Here is a 16,831-nt window from a genome sequence, read left to right as displayed (position 1 = left end):
CAATGATAAAAAGTTTTATGCGATATCCAGAAAGTATCATCTAAATGATTAAAACTAAAAAAAAGAAATCAATCATGTAAGAAATGTATATGACCCATCAAAATAGAATCAGTAGGCTCAAAATAAAAGAAACATAATATCTATGCATGAAAAAACTTAGTCTGAAATAAAAATTCCATCAAAAGTTAATAAATATAAATAAATAAAAATATATAATACATAATGCAAATAAAACTTTCATATCAATAGAAGCAAAAGTGAATACAAAAGCTTGAATAATCAAATAGAAACCAGGAAACAGAACTAAGAAGAAAAGAAAAAAATCTTTGTAAATGAAAGTCACAAAAAACACATATATACAGAAAATAAATTATATCAGGAAACCAGTAAATATAAACTGATTAAACTCTTATTGCACATATACAATAAAGATTTTTCATATTGGATTTTTCATATTGGATTTTTAAAAAAATCAAATTATATGTTCAAAAGACATATCTAAAATTTAACAATATAAGTAATCAGGAAAATCCTGACTGAAAAAGAGCTGGGTTAGCTCTGGTAAATAGCAGACAATGGAAGAGGTAGCAAGTATTGGTGCATAGATAGTCAGGGTGGAATGTAGGTCAGATACCTGCGAAGGGAAAATGAGAAGGAAGAAAGGAAAATTGGGAAGAACTTTGGACTGCGGGAGAGATCTGAAAAACTGGTTGACAGGGGGCCCTGGAATACAGGTTGCCCATTAGAAGTCTTACACTGGAGAAGATTCACCCAGCTCTGGACCCTTCCTCCTACTCAGTTGCCGGCTGGTGGCAACATGACTCAGAAAGAAGGAACACTGTGGTCAGTATGCTCTGTGTGACAGAGATCCAGCACCAGAATTTCTTCCAGTGCTGTTCCATACAGCCATCCTGGATTTAGTGTATATGCCACATCCTAGATCACCGTGCCACATCCAAGCTGGTGTGGTAGGTGTGCCTTCAACCGCCATTCCAATGCTTTCCCAGTGAGCTGCATCCAGAGGGTACAGCACATAATGTGATCGGTGAATCCCATGATCATGAGCTCACTTGCTCACATCCTTCTCTCCAAAGGGTGTGCCCTGAGCAGATCACATCATGTGGATTTTTATGCCTGCGGATCAGACGCTATCAGCCTTCAGGTAGTGGTACTGGCTAAGGCTCTGTGGGCAGGAAAGGCAAAACTGTACTCAGGGTAGATATTTATTCCTCTGATGATGAACCATCAGTTTTTCTAGAATGGAAGGAAGGGGACCAAATAACCAACTTTCTTTGAGGAAGCTGGTTGGGATCCTTGAGGAATATTTCCTGTTGTTGGCCGTGGACATTCAGAAGCTGCAGGAGTGAGCTTGCCTGTTGCAAACCTCCATCTCTGCCACTGTGGCCAATCCATTCCATCTTCCAGCACTGGGGGAAGTTGATGGGGAAGGCTGGATGATGTCATATAGCTGAATCACTGTGTCTGCTTAGCTGTTCAGTGACTCTCCAAAGAAGGGTGCTCTCTAACGGGCATTTGGATAGGGCAGGTGATACAGAAGTCCTCACATTGATGCTCACTCTCACATGTCCTCCAACATGTCCTTACTCAGACTCCCTCATCCAGGATCTGCCACGCCTTCTTTTTCCAGGCCCCTGACCAGCCAGTTTTGAGAAGGGAGAAGATATTTAGAACATCATATAATTGAATAAAAATAAATATCCAGATTATCTAAGGAGGTTCTGCTAATAGAGATATACACAGAAGTACTATTTGTTACAATCATACAACAGAATACAATGCCAACAACAACTTTGTCCTATAAAGGGAAAAATAGTACATATTTTAGACTTTGTGAGCCTTAAAGTCTCTGCCACAACTACCTGACTCTGCTTTGGTACACTGGGGAGGAAGCAACCACAGAGAGTAAGGGAATGAAGGACAGTGACCGTGTCCCCCAAAACAGGAACAGGGCAAATTTGGCCTTCAGGCCATGCCATTAAGTAAACGAATCAGTTCTCAAAATGATACTTATAGTGTGTTATCACGTATTTAAAGTTTAAAAATGCAAAACCCTAAATATTTTAATATATTCAAACTGTATTTTTAGATGCAGAAAAACACCCAGCAAATTCACTGATGGGTATGTAAAAAAGAAAAAATTGAAAACAGATATCCACAAAAAACTTGTAGGAGAAAATGTATGGCATAATTATCCATAATATCCCCAAAGTAGAGCAGTCAAGGGTCCATCAGTGGGGGCGCCTGGGTGGCTCAAGTGGTTGAGCGTCTGCCTTTGGCTCGGGTCATGATCTCAGGCTCCTGGATGGAGCCAGGGGTGGTGTTGTCAGGCTCCCTGCTCCGCAGGCTCCCTCTCCTTCTGTACCTCCCTCCCCTGTTTGTGCTCTCTCTCTCTCATAAATAAATAAAATCTTAAAAAAAAAGAGTCCATCAATGGCAGGATGAGTAGACACAATGTGATACATTCATACTATGGAATTGCACTACACAGTAAGAAGAAATAGACCACAACATGAATAAACGTCAAAAACATTTAATAGTTTTTGTGGTATCTATACTACATATTTTTGTTTATGTAAAATTCTAGAATAAGAATAAGTGTCACTAATTTATGGTAGAAAAAGAGGCTGTATCTGTGTGGATGAGTGTGGACATTAACTAAAAGTATCTTTCTGGGGTGCTAGAGATGTTTTCACTCTTTTTTTTTAACATATTTTTTCTTTTTTTTCTATATTGACGATTTTATGGTTATCTAATATCTACACCCAATGTGGGGCTTGAAATTACAACCCTGAGATAAAGAGTCACACACTCTACCTACTGAGCCAGCCAGGTGCCCGCATGGAGATGTTGTTTATCTGAATAGGGGTTTGAGTTTCACAGGTATATGTACCATCGCAGCTCATCAAAAGGTAAATTTAAACTTCGTGCATTTTATTGTTTTTCCCCTCAAAAGGAAAAAAAAGTATAAGTACATATTGAACCCTAGATTTTATGCTTGCTAAAAAGTATTTAGGGGGTGAACTAAAGTCTGCAACTTACTTTGAAATGCATCAGAAAATATAAGTCAATAAATGGATAGAGGGATGTATAGCTGGATACATATACGGTAAAGCAAATTTTAGAAAAAGAGTTGTAAAATATAGATGGTTGGTATATGGGCATTCACTCTAAAATCATTTTAATGTTTATGCATGTTTGAAAATGTTCATAATAAAATAGTAGAAGAAAAATAAATAGGAATTATAAACATCATATTCAAGATAATGATATTTGCCATCATGATTTTGTTTCTGCTTCCTAGATTATATTTTTGAAGAAATATTAATGCATCACAGTGAATTTGTCGGAAAATGATATGAAGCTACAATTTTTACATTTTGTTCAATTTCCACTAATATATTCAAATAAAACTTGCCTATAATTTATTTTCCATTGACTATCAATCTCTTATTCATGGGTTATTCATAGATTCCAGCAAGAGTCTGTTAATTCATGTGTATTTTAAAGCATTTTTCCTAGATAAATAAATGCATTATATATTTCCTTATAATCATATATTCCTGTATTGACCTCTAACATAATTTGTTGCTTTCCTATAGTAAGTTTGCTCATGTTTTCCCTGTGAAGTATATAATAGATTCTACAGTGGTCTTTAATAAAGGCATTTATCCAAATATGACTCACTAAAATATTTACATAACTTTAGTAATCAAAGTAGTAATATAAACATTTCTGGCAATAAGGTTGTATATGTTTAAAACAATTGCAAGCATTTACTTATAATTCGGGTAAACTATTCTCTCTTTTCCTTCTTTTTTTCTTGATACTGAAATGCTCCATATTAGAAGCTCTAGAATTTAAAACTTCAAATTTTCTAAATTTAAATATATCTAGATCACTTTTTTTTTAAAGATTTTATTTATTTATTTGAGAGACAGAGAGAATGAGAGAGAAAGCACATGAGATGGGGGGAGGGTCAGAGGGAGAAGCAGACTCCCCGCTGAGCAGGGAGCCCGATGCGGGACTCGATCCAGGGACTCCAGGATCATGACCTGAGCCGAAGGCAGTCGCTTAACCAACTGAGCCACCCAGGCGCCCTAGATCACTTTAAAATAACGAGAGGGGGATTGATTTTCTAGCAACACATGCTAAGATCGTCATTCCAACCTTAAATTGACACTGTGTCTATTTTAATATTATCCATGAGTTTATATTCTTCTAGGTGTTTAAGCTATTCCTTTCATGTACTATTGGAATTTGATCATTTTATAGTAATTTCTATATCTTTCAGCTGAATCGTGTCCCCCTCCCAAAATCATATGTTGAAGTCCTAACCCTGAGTACTTCAGAGGGTTAACTATACTTGCAGCAGCAACTCTAAACAAGTAATAATTAAAATGGGGTGATTCAGGTGTGCTCTGATGGGATTGGTGTCCATATAAGTAGAGGAGCTTAGGAGACACAGCACGAGAAGACCATGTAGAGACAGAAGGAGAAAGGGGCCGTCTCATATTCAGAGAGAAGCCCCAGAAGAAACTAATCCTGACAACACCTTGAGGTGAGACTTGGAGCCTCAGGAAGTGTGAGAATATACATTTCTGTCGTTAACCTTCCCAGTCCATAGTACTTTGTTCTGATAGCCCTGGAAGACTATTATAATGATTACCATTTCTTTGGTAATCTTTTTGAAGAACAAAAAGTTCTTAAAATGTTTTAGATTTTTCTCCAATTTGCATACATATCTTTTATTTTGAAGAAGACGAAAGTACTATTTGGAGAAGATACAGTTTGAAATGGCTTCAATACATGCTCATTTCAGATGTTCAGATAGGACTGCTGATAGAATGATTTAAAACAGGACAAAAAACTCCATCTAGATTTATTTGTCTTTTATTCCTGGTATGACATTTTTCTGTCATAATTCCTATATTTCCCAAATATTGGGAAATATAGTCAACATTCCAAATAATGTCAATATTCCAAATTTCCCATTTGCATTCCAATTTAAGGTTGGAATGACGATCTTAGCATGTGTTGCTAGAAAATCAATCCCCCTCTCGTTATTAAGATTTTATTTATTTATTTGAGAGAGAGAATGAGATAGAGCATGAGAGGGGGGAGGGTCAGAGGGAGAAGCAGACTCCCTGCTGAGCAGGGGCCCCGATCTGGGATTTGATCCCAGGACTCCAGGATCATGACCTGAGCCAAAGGCAGTCGCCCAACAAACTGAGCCACCCAGACGCCCCCTGGTATGACATTTCAATGGTAAAATAGTAAAGATTAATTTTCCAGATAGAACAATAAGTAACAATATTGTGTAACTTCTACTATACTGGTGGGTGTTGTGTCTAGATGTCAAAATACCCAGCAACAACATCATACACAAATTGAAAAAGTGTTGTAAATCAAGCAATTTAGATGGGATGGAAGAAAATGTACTCTGAGAAAAATGTGTTCAGTTACTCATAGTGATGCTATAGATGCCTGTGAATAGCTTGCATAAAATTGTTTTATGTTAAGAGTGGACATATGTTATATATTTAAATTAATATGCCATTTATATAATATGTTAATTAAATACATATAGCAAAATTAATGAACCTTAAAATTAGACATTTAACTATTTCATTGTCACCCTTAGAATTTAGATACCCAGGTTCACCAAAAACCTTCCACGTATTAATGTATATATGGTTTAAGCATTTGAAATAAGCCTGCAAAACACAGATCTATGTATATTAACGCCAAACATCTGTCATTCTAAATGTCTGATGCGTTCTTTTCACCTTTGTAACCAAGCAAATTGTTCTGGTTATTTTTAATGAAATGCTTCAGGAAAAAAATTTTAAAAGTGCTTGAAAACAGTTTAACTTGTGTTATTGTAAATCCTTGCTTCTTCTTCATGTTTGCAATTTCCCATGAGCTTTGCAATAGCAGCAAGGCTAGCTTTTCCCCTTGCTCCAGTCTAGACATAAGTGACTTCACTTTCCGCTCCTTGCTTGCTAGTGGAGCACAAAGGTAATGGGAAGAATTAATGGATGGATAGTCCTTTGTTTCTGCCGTCTATTTGCTTTGCTCATCACACCTTTCCCTTCCCACCTAGACTTTGAAATCCCCTGACTCAGGAAACGGAGGCTGTGCCAGGAATGAAAGGAGAAACAGAAGTTAGTGCTCATTTTGAGCTTTTAAAAGTCAAGGACCTGACCTAAACTACATCTCTGAGAGTCAACTAACTACTTTAGACCCCTAGACCCTTTCCTAACAAACAGGGCTACATGATCAATGCTCCCTGCTGCTGAGAACAAGTGTGAATAGTTATCAAGGAAGCCAAGGAGTTTGCTCCTCTGAGAAGAGGTCTTGTGTCCTAAGTGTTGTGTGCCAGGAGGAGCTGAGGACAAATGATAAAACTAGCTGAGGAAGATGGTCATCTAAGGTCCCTGAAGACTTTTCTTTGCTGACAGCTGGGAGAATGACTGTCCTTCACATCACCCCCAGCAGCCTGCAGCAACGGTGGGACTCAAGAGGTGTCACTGGCCATCGCCAGCAAGAATCCAAGAGAGACACACATATGGCTCAGGCTCAAGGCAGAGCCCACACGGCCACGCAGGAGGCAGGCACAGAGGCTGTGGATCCACGAGCAGAAAATGATGGGATGCAACAATGCTACGGGTTGAGTGGAGGAGAGAATTACTGCCACAACAGCAGATGGAGAGTAAGACAAACTCCATTCTGTTCTCCCGAAAAGAAAGAAAGAAAAAAAAAAAAGTTGGGCCTAAACCATAAAGCTGACCCAAACCAAGGTAACATGGGAGTTATCAGAACCAAGAGCCAAGACCTACATGCCAGCCCATCATCATACCACAGTCTTTTGGACTTCCTTTCCTTGACTAACTCCTCAGTAGCTGCACACAGATCGCCCAGTGTGCGTGGGAGGGGTGTTCACCCAGGACACCCCCAGCGGGAAGGCACCACCAACTGGGACTCACCCCTACTGAGACTCACCTCCCTGCTCTGATAATCTCTCAGTGCATAAGAGTCACACAGCTCTTGTTTAAGTGAAATGTCAAAATCATTACTCTTACAGCAAAACTGTGTGAGTAAAACTGGATCGAGATGTTGTTCAGATACTAATATTTGGTCTGAAATATTCAGCAGCCAGGCCACAAACAAAGGCAATGCCATTTATAAATGTGCGACTATTAAGTAGCAAGGTTATGTATAAACCCAGTCCAGCTAAACACATATCAATCAGGCAACTTATTAAAACAGCTATTTGGTAGACTATTAAAAAAAAATTTTCATTTGTTAAAGAGCCAAAATGTTGTGTTTTTGCTACAGATACAGTAGGAATCCTATTCTGTCCTCCCGGCATACCTTCTATCCTTTCAATTTGTATGCAAACTTCTTTGTAGTAGAAAAACCAAATATGCAACTTAAAAAAGGCATAAAAATCATTTTATTTTTATTTTACGACTAAAGAACAGACTTCTGAGGTAGTTAAGACAGTAGAAGAAAAACTTGAATAATGTTTCCTCCTAAATATTCTCTCCCTAATGTATCAAATGGGCAGCATCCCAGAAGTATTTAAACAACAGATCAGAAACGTCTAGCATGGCTATGAAGCCGTGCATGCCCTGCTGTTACCCCTTGTCTGGCCTCAGCTCAGACCACCTGCTCCCAGGTCTTTGTCCACCAAAATATAGGTCTTTTTTTGTTTTTTTAAGTTTCTCCGAAGTGCCTTGTTCTTTCCCATTTGCATGTTTTTGCATGTGCTGTTCTATCGGCAGGAATCGTTGAGCCCCTGTCCCACTTTCACAGGTGGCTCCTTGACCTTTTGTAGACCCTGGATGACGCTCACTTGAGTCTTCTCTTTGTTCTCCTCTTCTCCATCCTTGACTGACTCACGCTCCACCTCCAGTCACTCCTTCCCCAACACTTGACCAATTTACACGTTCCCAGGACACCCAGTAATGTTTCTTCTAGTGCTTACCTGATTTTGAGATGATTGTGTTTGCAGAATAATTATTTGTTTAATCAATATCTATTATCTTCTCTCTAATTTGTAAGATTCTTCATGGATCTTAGTGTTTATTTTGTTACCATCATGTCTAAATATTGGACATAAGGCAGATGCTCAATGAGTATTTTTCCATATTGTCTTTGTTTGGGCTTCTATAATAAATTTCCATAGCCTAGATGGTTTGGAAAAGAAACATTTGCTTCTCACAGTTCTGGAAGCTGGAAATCCAGGGCCCAGGTGCTGGCAGATCCACTGTCTGGTGAGGGCTCTCTCCCTGGCATGCGGACAACCATCTTCTCCTATACCCTCACCTAGTCGGGGTCAGAGAGGGATCATCTCTCTCGTGTCTCTTCTTATAAGGGCACTATTCTTACACATGTGGGCTCTATCCTCAAGTTCTAATCGCCTCTTAAAGGCCCCATCTCCAAATACTACCACATTGGGGATTTAGGCTTCAAGAGAGAAATTTTGGAGGGACAACATATTTAGTCCATAGCACATATATTTAAACACGATCAAATGGCAAATAATATTAATAATCTTAGATGTTTCTGATGAGGGAGCAGAAGACTAGCTGAGGACAAAGTACAAACCGACACCCTGCAACCTCCCCTCCCCACCACCACTCCTGGGTGGGACATGTGTGACATTCCTCCAGGAAACTCCCAAGTGTCTTAATGTTAATGCCTTGCTAGAGGGAAAAACAACCTTAACTTGACAACGGCAAGGCCTCTGGTATCCTGTGAGTCTTCTTTAATACATGAAAATCCTTTTGAGGGCGCCTGGGTGGCTCAGTCGTTGGGCATCTGCCTTCGGCTCAGGTTGTGATCCCAGGGTCCTGGGATCGAGTCCCACATCCGGCTGCCTGCTCAGAGGGGAGCCTGCCTCTCCCTCTCCCAGTCCCCCTGCTTGTGTTCCGGCTCTTGCTATCTCTCTCTCTCTCTCTCTCTGTCAAATAAATAAATAAAATCTTAAAAAAAGAAAAGAAAAGAAAATCCTTTTGAAACCTCTCTTTTCCTTACCAGCCCCCACTCTCAAGTATCTAATCAACCACCCCTCACAACCCCAGGGCAGTAGCTCTTTCTGCCCACGGGTCCTGTCCCATGCTTTAATAAAACCACACCATTTTGCACCAAAGGCGTCTCAAGAATTCTTTCTTGGCAGTTGGCTCTGGACCTCACCCCTCCAAACCTTACCTATATTCTAATACTACATCATTTCCATAACTCTCTGAGTTCATTATCATCCCTTGAAAAGGTGAAGGGCAACATAGATGATTATTCTGAAAACACTTTGAACTGTTAAAATCTGCCCAAGTAACTGGTAGAGAGAATAAAACATGAGTGGAAATTACAGGGGTTTCCTCCCTTGGGCCTCCTAATCTCTCCACAGCTAAAGATTCTGCAGAGTCAGTGAACCTGAAACATCTCCCACCACCCAGGGCCAATGAAAAAGACAGTAGGTCTATCCTGCCTTTGGGTATTAGGAATGACAATGACCTTCATTCTTATCACAGGGAAACCCAAGTGCCAAGACAAGGCCTGAATCCCATACTCAGATGAGGAAGAGAGAAATACCTAACATTCTTGAAATATGATTTAGGTTTTTAAGAAATATGAACTAACTTGCCTTAGATTGTCATAGAAAAGAACTACATTTTTACAATTTAAATCTAGAAATTCATCCTGTCATCTAATTTTTGCCAAATGCTTTTTTTTCCCTCAAAAAAATAAGGATCATTTTGTTCTGACTTTCTGAATAGCTAACATTGGTTCATGTGTCATTTCATATTTACATGCGTTTTCCCTTCTTGTAGTCCACACACTCAATTATCCACAGTGTTGGTCTATCTCATTAAGTTTGTAGCTGCAGATACGTGGCAGGGATGCTTTCAAAAAAACAAAACAACACTGAAGCAGCAGATCATGATTTCATATCAAGGAACAATTTGCATTTTACCTTTTACCCATACCTTCTTCCTCTTACAGAAGTGGCAAGTGAGGGAGTGCCCAAGATGGGGAAAACTTAGAAGAAACAATCTTCTGTGTTTAAAATAAACACAAAAGCAACGTATAGACAATGCAGTTTTCTGTGACTATCTTGTGCTCCTTTTGCTTTTCCTTTTTAACGGTTTTAACACTGCTGTTTTTCATTTAGGAATGTTCTCTCTGGCCTTCATGACAATTCTTGCCACGCTGTGCCCCAAGGTCACCTTTTCTGGAACTATAATCTAATCTTCTTAGTGTTTCATCAATTTATTAATTCACAAAAATCAGCCCAGCTTTCAGACCACCATTCTTGTAATAAGGCAGTAGATCACTTCGTGCAAGGGTATGTTGTCGTATGATTCAACAGAAAGGGTAGCAAGGAAAAGTCAAGTTTGTCTGTGGCCAGATGACCACAGAGCACTTCCATTAAATCCTCTGTCCTGAAAGGACACCCATTTCTGTTGAACAAAAGAGCACTTCTTAGGTCATAAGGATATTTAAAATAAGGCCATTGTCGTCTTGTTTGTTGTTTATTTCACTTACAAATCAATTCTCCAGAGGTCTAGGGAGTTACCTCAGAGGGTGGCATGGAGAGTACAATGGTCTGATGCAAGCAAAAAGGATTTGGAAGAAAACCTAAAGGAGCTGTAGAAATACAGCAGAGTATTCATGTAAAGCCATTTCGGTTTTTCCTCAATATCTGTAAAGGTAACCAGGGTCAGACTAAGGCCACAGGGCAAGATAAGCCGCACTGCCACAGGCAAGAGTTTCTGCCTGGACAAATAGGAAAGGACAAATCAAATACCCAAGCAGACAGGAGACAACCACAAAAGAGAGAAAGGGCTGGGGAAGAGACAGGAAGAGATGAAGTCAATGGGGAAAATTGTTAAGTGTATGTAGCTCAGGGTCAAACCAGCCACACCCTTGTGTGGATGAGGCCCAAGGGTAGAGAGGGTTTTTAGACATAAGGGAATGGATAATGGCAGGACCCTTGGACTTAGCTTTGTGGGCTACACTTTGGTTGGCAGGGGTCCTTTGGGCCCCGGCGTCTAGAGGAACTTGAGCTGCCGAGATCCCGCGAGGACTAGCCCAGAAACACGTGGGACGTGGGGGCGGGGGGCGGGGAGAAGCGACTCTCCCACATCTCTCCAAGAAAGAAGACTACGAAATCATTGCTGCGTTTACCGACCAGAGATCTGGCAGGGGTGGGAGGTGCCTTCCTCACACTTGGGCTTAAACTCTTAGTCGGAATACCATCTTTCTTATGCCTCGGGCAACCAAGGATACAATGGAACGTAGGAAATAATAACTGAAAATGAAATGCGAACACTTCTGTTTGTGTTATCCAGTGATAACAAAATGTGCCCCCAAAAAGAAAGTGGTAAATGCCTCATGACAGCAGAGCATTCTTTGTAAACCTTGAATTGACTTTTTTTTTTTTTTTTTTGGTCTCATTCCAAGACAGGGGAAAAGTAAAAACTCTGTGATTAAGGGCTCAGCAGTGAGCGGTGGATAAATAACATCCAGAAGGATGTACTAATGATGGTGTCTTAAAATAAGAAAAGGCAATTTTTTTGTTGGCCAGAAGCCATACCCTATAATTTATTACGTTCTATCAAAACACCGTGTGGCATGATTCATTAAGAACAGGGAGAGCGAGATGTGACGTCGGAAAATATTCATGCTGAACATTAAAACCGAAGCTGATTATTTGACAGAAAAATCACTCAAGTCATGTCCCAACCTTTTCTATTTGAAGCCACCGACTAAATTCAGAGCAAGGCTTCTGTCACTTCCTTGCTTTTTCGATGGGGACAAAAAGACACATTCAAAAGTTAACTCTAGAAAACATTCTGTCACCCTAAGTGTTATTGTAACACACACAGCTTCTGGTCATTAACTGTCAGATGTTATACTTATTTGTAAATTGAAGTTTTTAAAGTTTTTTCTCACATGCTAGTTGATTCTGTAAAAATTTCTTTGTATTACATTGAAGTTTTATGAAGACTCTGGGAGAACAACATATATATTTGTCTCAGCTGCATGTGGTGGGTGTGGCCCTAACGTCACCACCCAACACAGAAACCCCAGCTTGGTTTTTAGATGTGTTCTCTTTTCAATTTCAATGTGTTCTCTTTCAGTGAGTTCGTCAAATGCATACACTTATTTTTTTTCATCATATATGTTCTAAGTAGGAGATAATCCAAATATAAGTATCTAAGGACATTCCATGAATATGAATAGTATTATTAATGCTAATGGTAAATAAATCATATTAATATTAAGTGATGCGGATTTTAAAAATAATTTCAGCATAACTGAAACAAACAGGGGCTTTTCATCTATCCTTCCTGTTGACTTGGTCCCCTAAGAATCCATGTAAGGTGTTCTTGACCTTCCAGCTTACAGAAATCATCTCCTTTTTAGTTCTTTCTGGCAATAGTAATCCCTAGGGCTTTTTATACATTGGATATTCCTGGAAAACAGTTTTGTTTAGATTTGTCCTCTTAGATACAAACAATAGTTTCTTAGCACTGCTCACTTTGTGACTTCTCTATTCGTACAAAGTTATCTACCTACGTACGTGAAATACACAGGGTGGAAGATGTTAAGTTTTGATAATATTGAATTCAGTCTGTAAGTCAACTTAGGTGCAAGTGTGAGCAGAGGCTGGGAAACACAGAATCTTTGGAAATGCTGAGTGTTGGTCATTCAGATCTAAATTAAGTTGCTAACTTAATCCATTCACTCATTAATTTACAAAATTGTTGTGGGCCCAGTTGGTTCCATGGAACCATGTCATTGTACGATGAACACAGATAGACACAGACAACACCAAACTATTATTTTATCTTTTTCTGTCTTTCTTTATTCAGGTTACTGTAAATCTCAGTTATTTTATCTGAAACTACATGCTTAGGAATAAGCAAAATGAGGAAGATAGCACCGTTATACAAGTAAAAATCATCACTAATAGCTTTAACTTAATGCATAAGAATCAGTATGGCCTATAAATTTTCTCAGGTGTTTAGGGAAAAAAACTCAATATGAGGGAGAGAATACCAGATGTGAAGGCAATTCTCAACATCTTATTTATAAAATGGCAGTGATTCTTTATTTTACTAAAGTTTGACAGTCTTTTTAAAGAAACATATCTTGAAGTAATACCAATGAGCAAAACAAAACAAAACAAATCTTGATACTATTTAGTACTTACTTATACTTGGTTATAATAGTATACTATAGTAATTTTGAAATAATTGAATTACTTTTCAACAGGTCTTTTTATGTTGATCCTATACTGGGGCATGCAAAAAAAAAAAAAAAAAAGAAAAGAAAGAAAAAAAAGAAATCAACCTAAAATTCTCAGTTACCAAAAATATCTTGATTCTTTGTTAACTGCTTACTTAAAATATAACAGACTATTTGCAAATACTTTAAAGAAAGAAATTATATGTTCTGTGTAACATTTCTCCTGTTGTTAAATTTTCTGTTATTTTCTGAGAAGCACCAAACCCTATTTAAAGGAATTAATTACAGCTTGTTTTTTTTTTTAAAGGATTAAAGAATGTTTCAACTTACAGTTTAAAATTTCAGAGTAATGCTGAAAAGGTGAGATTGGCCTATAAGCTTCATGTATCAAGTAACCTTAAGTCCGATGATGAAAATACAAAATCATTCACTCACGGTTGTTATCATATAAATGGTGCCTGGGAAAAATATAAAGGGAATGTGAGCTGTGGATGAAACCTGTGCACTGACAGCCATGATTTGAGTCTTGATGTCTACAGGATGTGCTGACAGTGGATGAGAATCCATAATAAGCAAAAGAATTCAGAGTTTCCAAGCCCCTTAGCGTTGGCACATGAACTAGTTTGACTCCTGACAGACACCACCACTGACAATGTTATTATAGTGGTATAGTCAGAATGTTTGTGTCCCTTCCCAAATTCCTACGGTGAAAGCCTAATGTCATGGTATCAGGAGGTGGGGTCTTTGAGAGTCAGTTATGCCGTGAGGGTGGAGCCCCCGTGATGGGATTATGTCCTTCTAGAAAGAGAACTAGCCCTCTGTCTCCGCCATGTAAGGACAAAGCAAGAAGATGGCCATCTGAAAACCAGAAATCTACTCTCACCACATGCAGGAGGTGTCAGCACCTTGATCTTGGACTTCTGAGCCTCCAGAACTGGGAAAAATAAATGTTCATTGTTTAAGCTACTGAGTCTGTGGTATCTTGTTATAGGAGTTGGAACTAAGACATGTAGCTTGGTCATATTGTTCATGTGATCAATTATTTCGATATCTCCATAACATTTAGGCTTCCTGTTCTTCTGAATCTGAGCAGACTTCAAGCATCTCTCTCTTACACCTACTCTGGATTCATTTTGGGCCATAATCAATGATTCCATTTTCTGAAATTTCTTAAGCTCTCTTTATTCAATAAAAACAATATGTGAAATGGAGAATAAAACACTTTAATATTTCTGATATCAAGGACAATAATAATAAAGCTATTTTTATAAGTCAGAGAAGTTCTTAAGATGGACGTGTACCTATAATGGAAGTTTAATGCACTCTTATAGAACTGGGATAAATTATGTTTAATACATTTCATTTTGATCTGTCCACATGAATTTAACACCACTGATTTATTTTAGCACCGTTGTGAAAATCATTAGCTTTCCAATGAAAAGTCATGGAGTATTTGTTTTATTTAGACTAACAATTATGACAGAGAGCAGAAGATTATATACAATATGGCTCAGTCGTTAAACATCTGCCTTCAGATCAGGTCATGATCCCAGAGTCCTGGGATCGAGTCCCGCATCGGGCTCCCTGCTCCGTGGGAAACCTCCTGCTCCCTCTCCCACTGTCCGTGCTTGTGTTCCCTCTCTCGCTGTCTCTCTCGCTGTTAAAAAACAAATAAAATCTTAAAAAAAAAATATATATATATATATAATTAGGGGCGCCTGGGTGGCTAGGTTGGTTGGCATCTTCCTTCATCTTAGGTCATGATCCTGGGGTCCTGGGTTTGAGCCCCGCATTGGGCTCCTTGCTCAGTGGGGAGCCTGCTTCTCCCTCTGCATGCCACTCCCCCTGCTTGTACACAATCTCTGTCAAGTGGATAAATAAAATCTTTAAAAATATATACATATAATTAAATATAAATGTTATATATTATGTATAAACTTATATGTTGGTTTTCTTTGCATTACTTTTATTGGGTTATAATTTATATATAATAAAATTCCCTTATTTTAATGTAGTTTGATAAATATAAATAATTCTGTATAGTTATAAAGCCATCACCAAATCAACAGTGCCAATACCCTAAAAAGTCTCTTCATTCCCCTCTGCACTGGTTAATCCCCTCCTCTGAACTCTGGACCTGCACAATCACTGATCTCTTTCTATCAAAATAGTTTTTCCTTTTTCAGAACTTCATAAACATGGAATCATGGAATATGGAGTCTTTCATGCTTGACTACTTTGTTCACTTGTGGTTTCATATATTAATATGTTCCATTTCATTGCTAATTAGTATTCTGTGTTATGGAATTATAATTATTTGCTTATATTCACCAGTTGATGGTCATTTAATTTTTTTCTGTTTTTTATCTTATGAATAGTGTTGATAGACATTGATATGGAAGCTTTTGTGTGAACATATATTTTGTTTTCTTTTTTCTCTTGGGTAAATACCTAAAAGTGGGATTGCAGGGCCATAGGATGTGTTAGGGTGGTTCTCCAAGAAAGAGATGCCTAAATGGTGTTAAATAGACAGTGTTAGCACTTGGCAAAATACCTGTGTGAAGGAAAAGAGGCAGAAAAGCAATAGGGAGAGAGCTGTGAGAAATGTCTGAATGCAACAGAAGTTTGCACCAACGTGAAGGAGAAGGGTGATAAGATTTGGTGCAGCCCGAATGTTTAACAAAGCCATTGGTGAGTGCTCAGCCAGTGTGTTAGCAGTGGGTATGCCTGGTAAACCTGCCAGGCTCAGTTTAATACTCACTGCTGGGAGCAGCTGTAGCACAAACATGGTGGTGGAAATGAAAGCACCGAAGGAGGCATTTGGTCAACTTCGCTCTCGTCATTGGAGGGCTTAAGAAGTGCATTCGTATGGCTGACCCATGTGTGAAATGGTATTACTATAGGTTTTCATTTGACTAGCAATATAAGAGGGCTCCAATTAATTGTTCCACACTCTCATCCTGCCCCTTAGGTATGTTTGACTTTTTAACTTTCTCCATTCTTATTGGTTTGTAGAGGTACCTGATTGTGGCTTTGATTTTCATTTCTCTGATTATTCCTTACGTTGAACACCTTCGCATATATTTCTTGGACAGTTGTGTGTCTTCTTCTATTTAGTGTCTGGCCATTTTTTAATGGCATGCCTGTCATTGTTTTTGTAAGAATTCTTTGTATATTCTAGAAACAATCTATTGTCAGACAAATTTAATTGAATCACTAAATACATATTTTTAGAATTTCTATCTTACCAATATCAATAAATGTAAAACTTTTTTGAGTTTTAGACTATAAAGCAAAGTAAATCACAAGGCAAAAATGTGAGACCCACCAACTTAAGTTGTTGTGATCCTTATACATGTGGTGAGAAGTTGTAAGCTTCTGGAAATATTTTTTTAAAAATAGTTAATAGCATTTTTTATTGATACCTTGGATTGGGAATAGGAAAGAAAGAGGGTCTTAAAGGATAACTCCACAAATTTGGTCTGAGCCATGGAAAAGAAGGAGTGCATCTTCCTGGGAAGGGAGACGGCAGGACAGGTGGGGTGATACG

Source organism: Eumetopias jubatus, unplaced genomic scaffold, assembly GCF_037043125.1.
Source record: "Eumetopias jubatus isolate StellerSeaLion01/CBP00866 unplaced genomic scaffold, mEumJub1_p1.0 scaffold_16, whole genome shotgun sequence".
Classification (NCBI taxonomy): domain Eukaryota; kingdom Metazoa; phylum Chordata; class Mammalia; order Carnivora; family Otariidae; genus Eumetopias; species Eumetopias jubatus.
The sequence above is the reverse complement of the archived record's forward strand: the minus strand, read 5'-3'. Positions refer to the sequence as shown.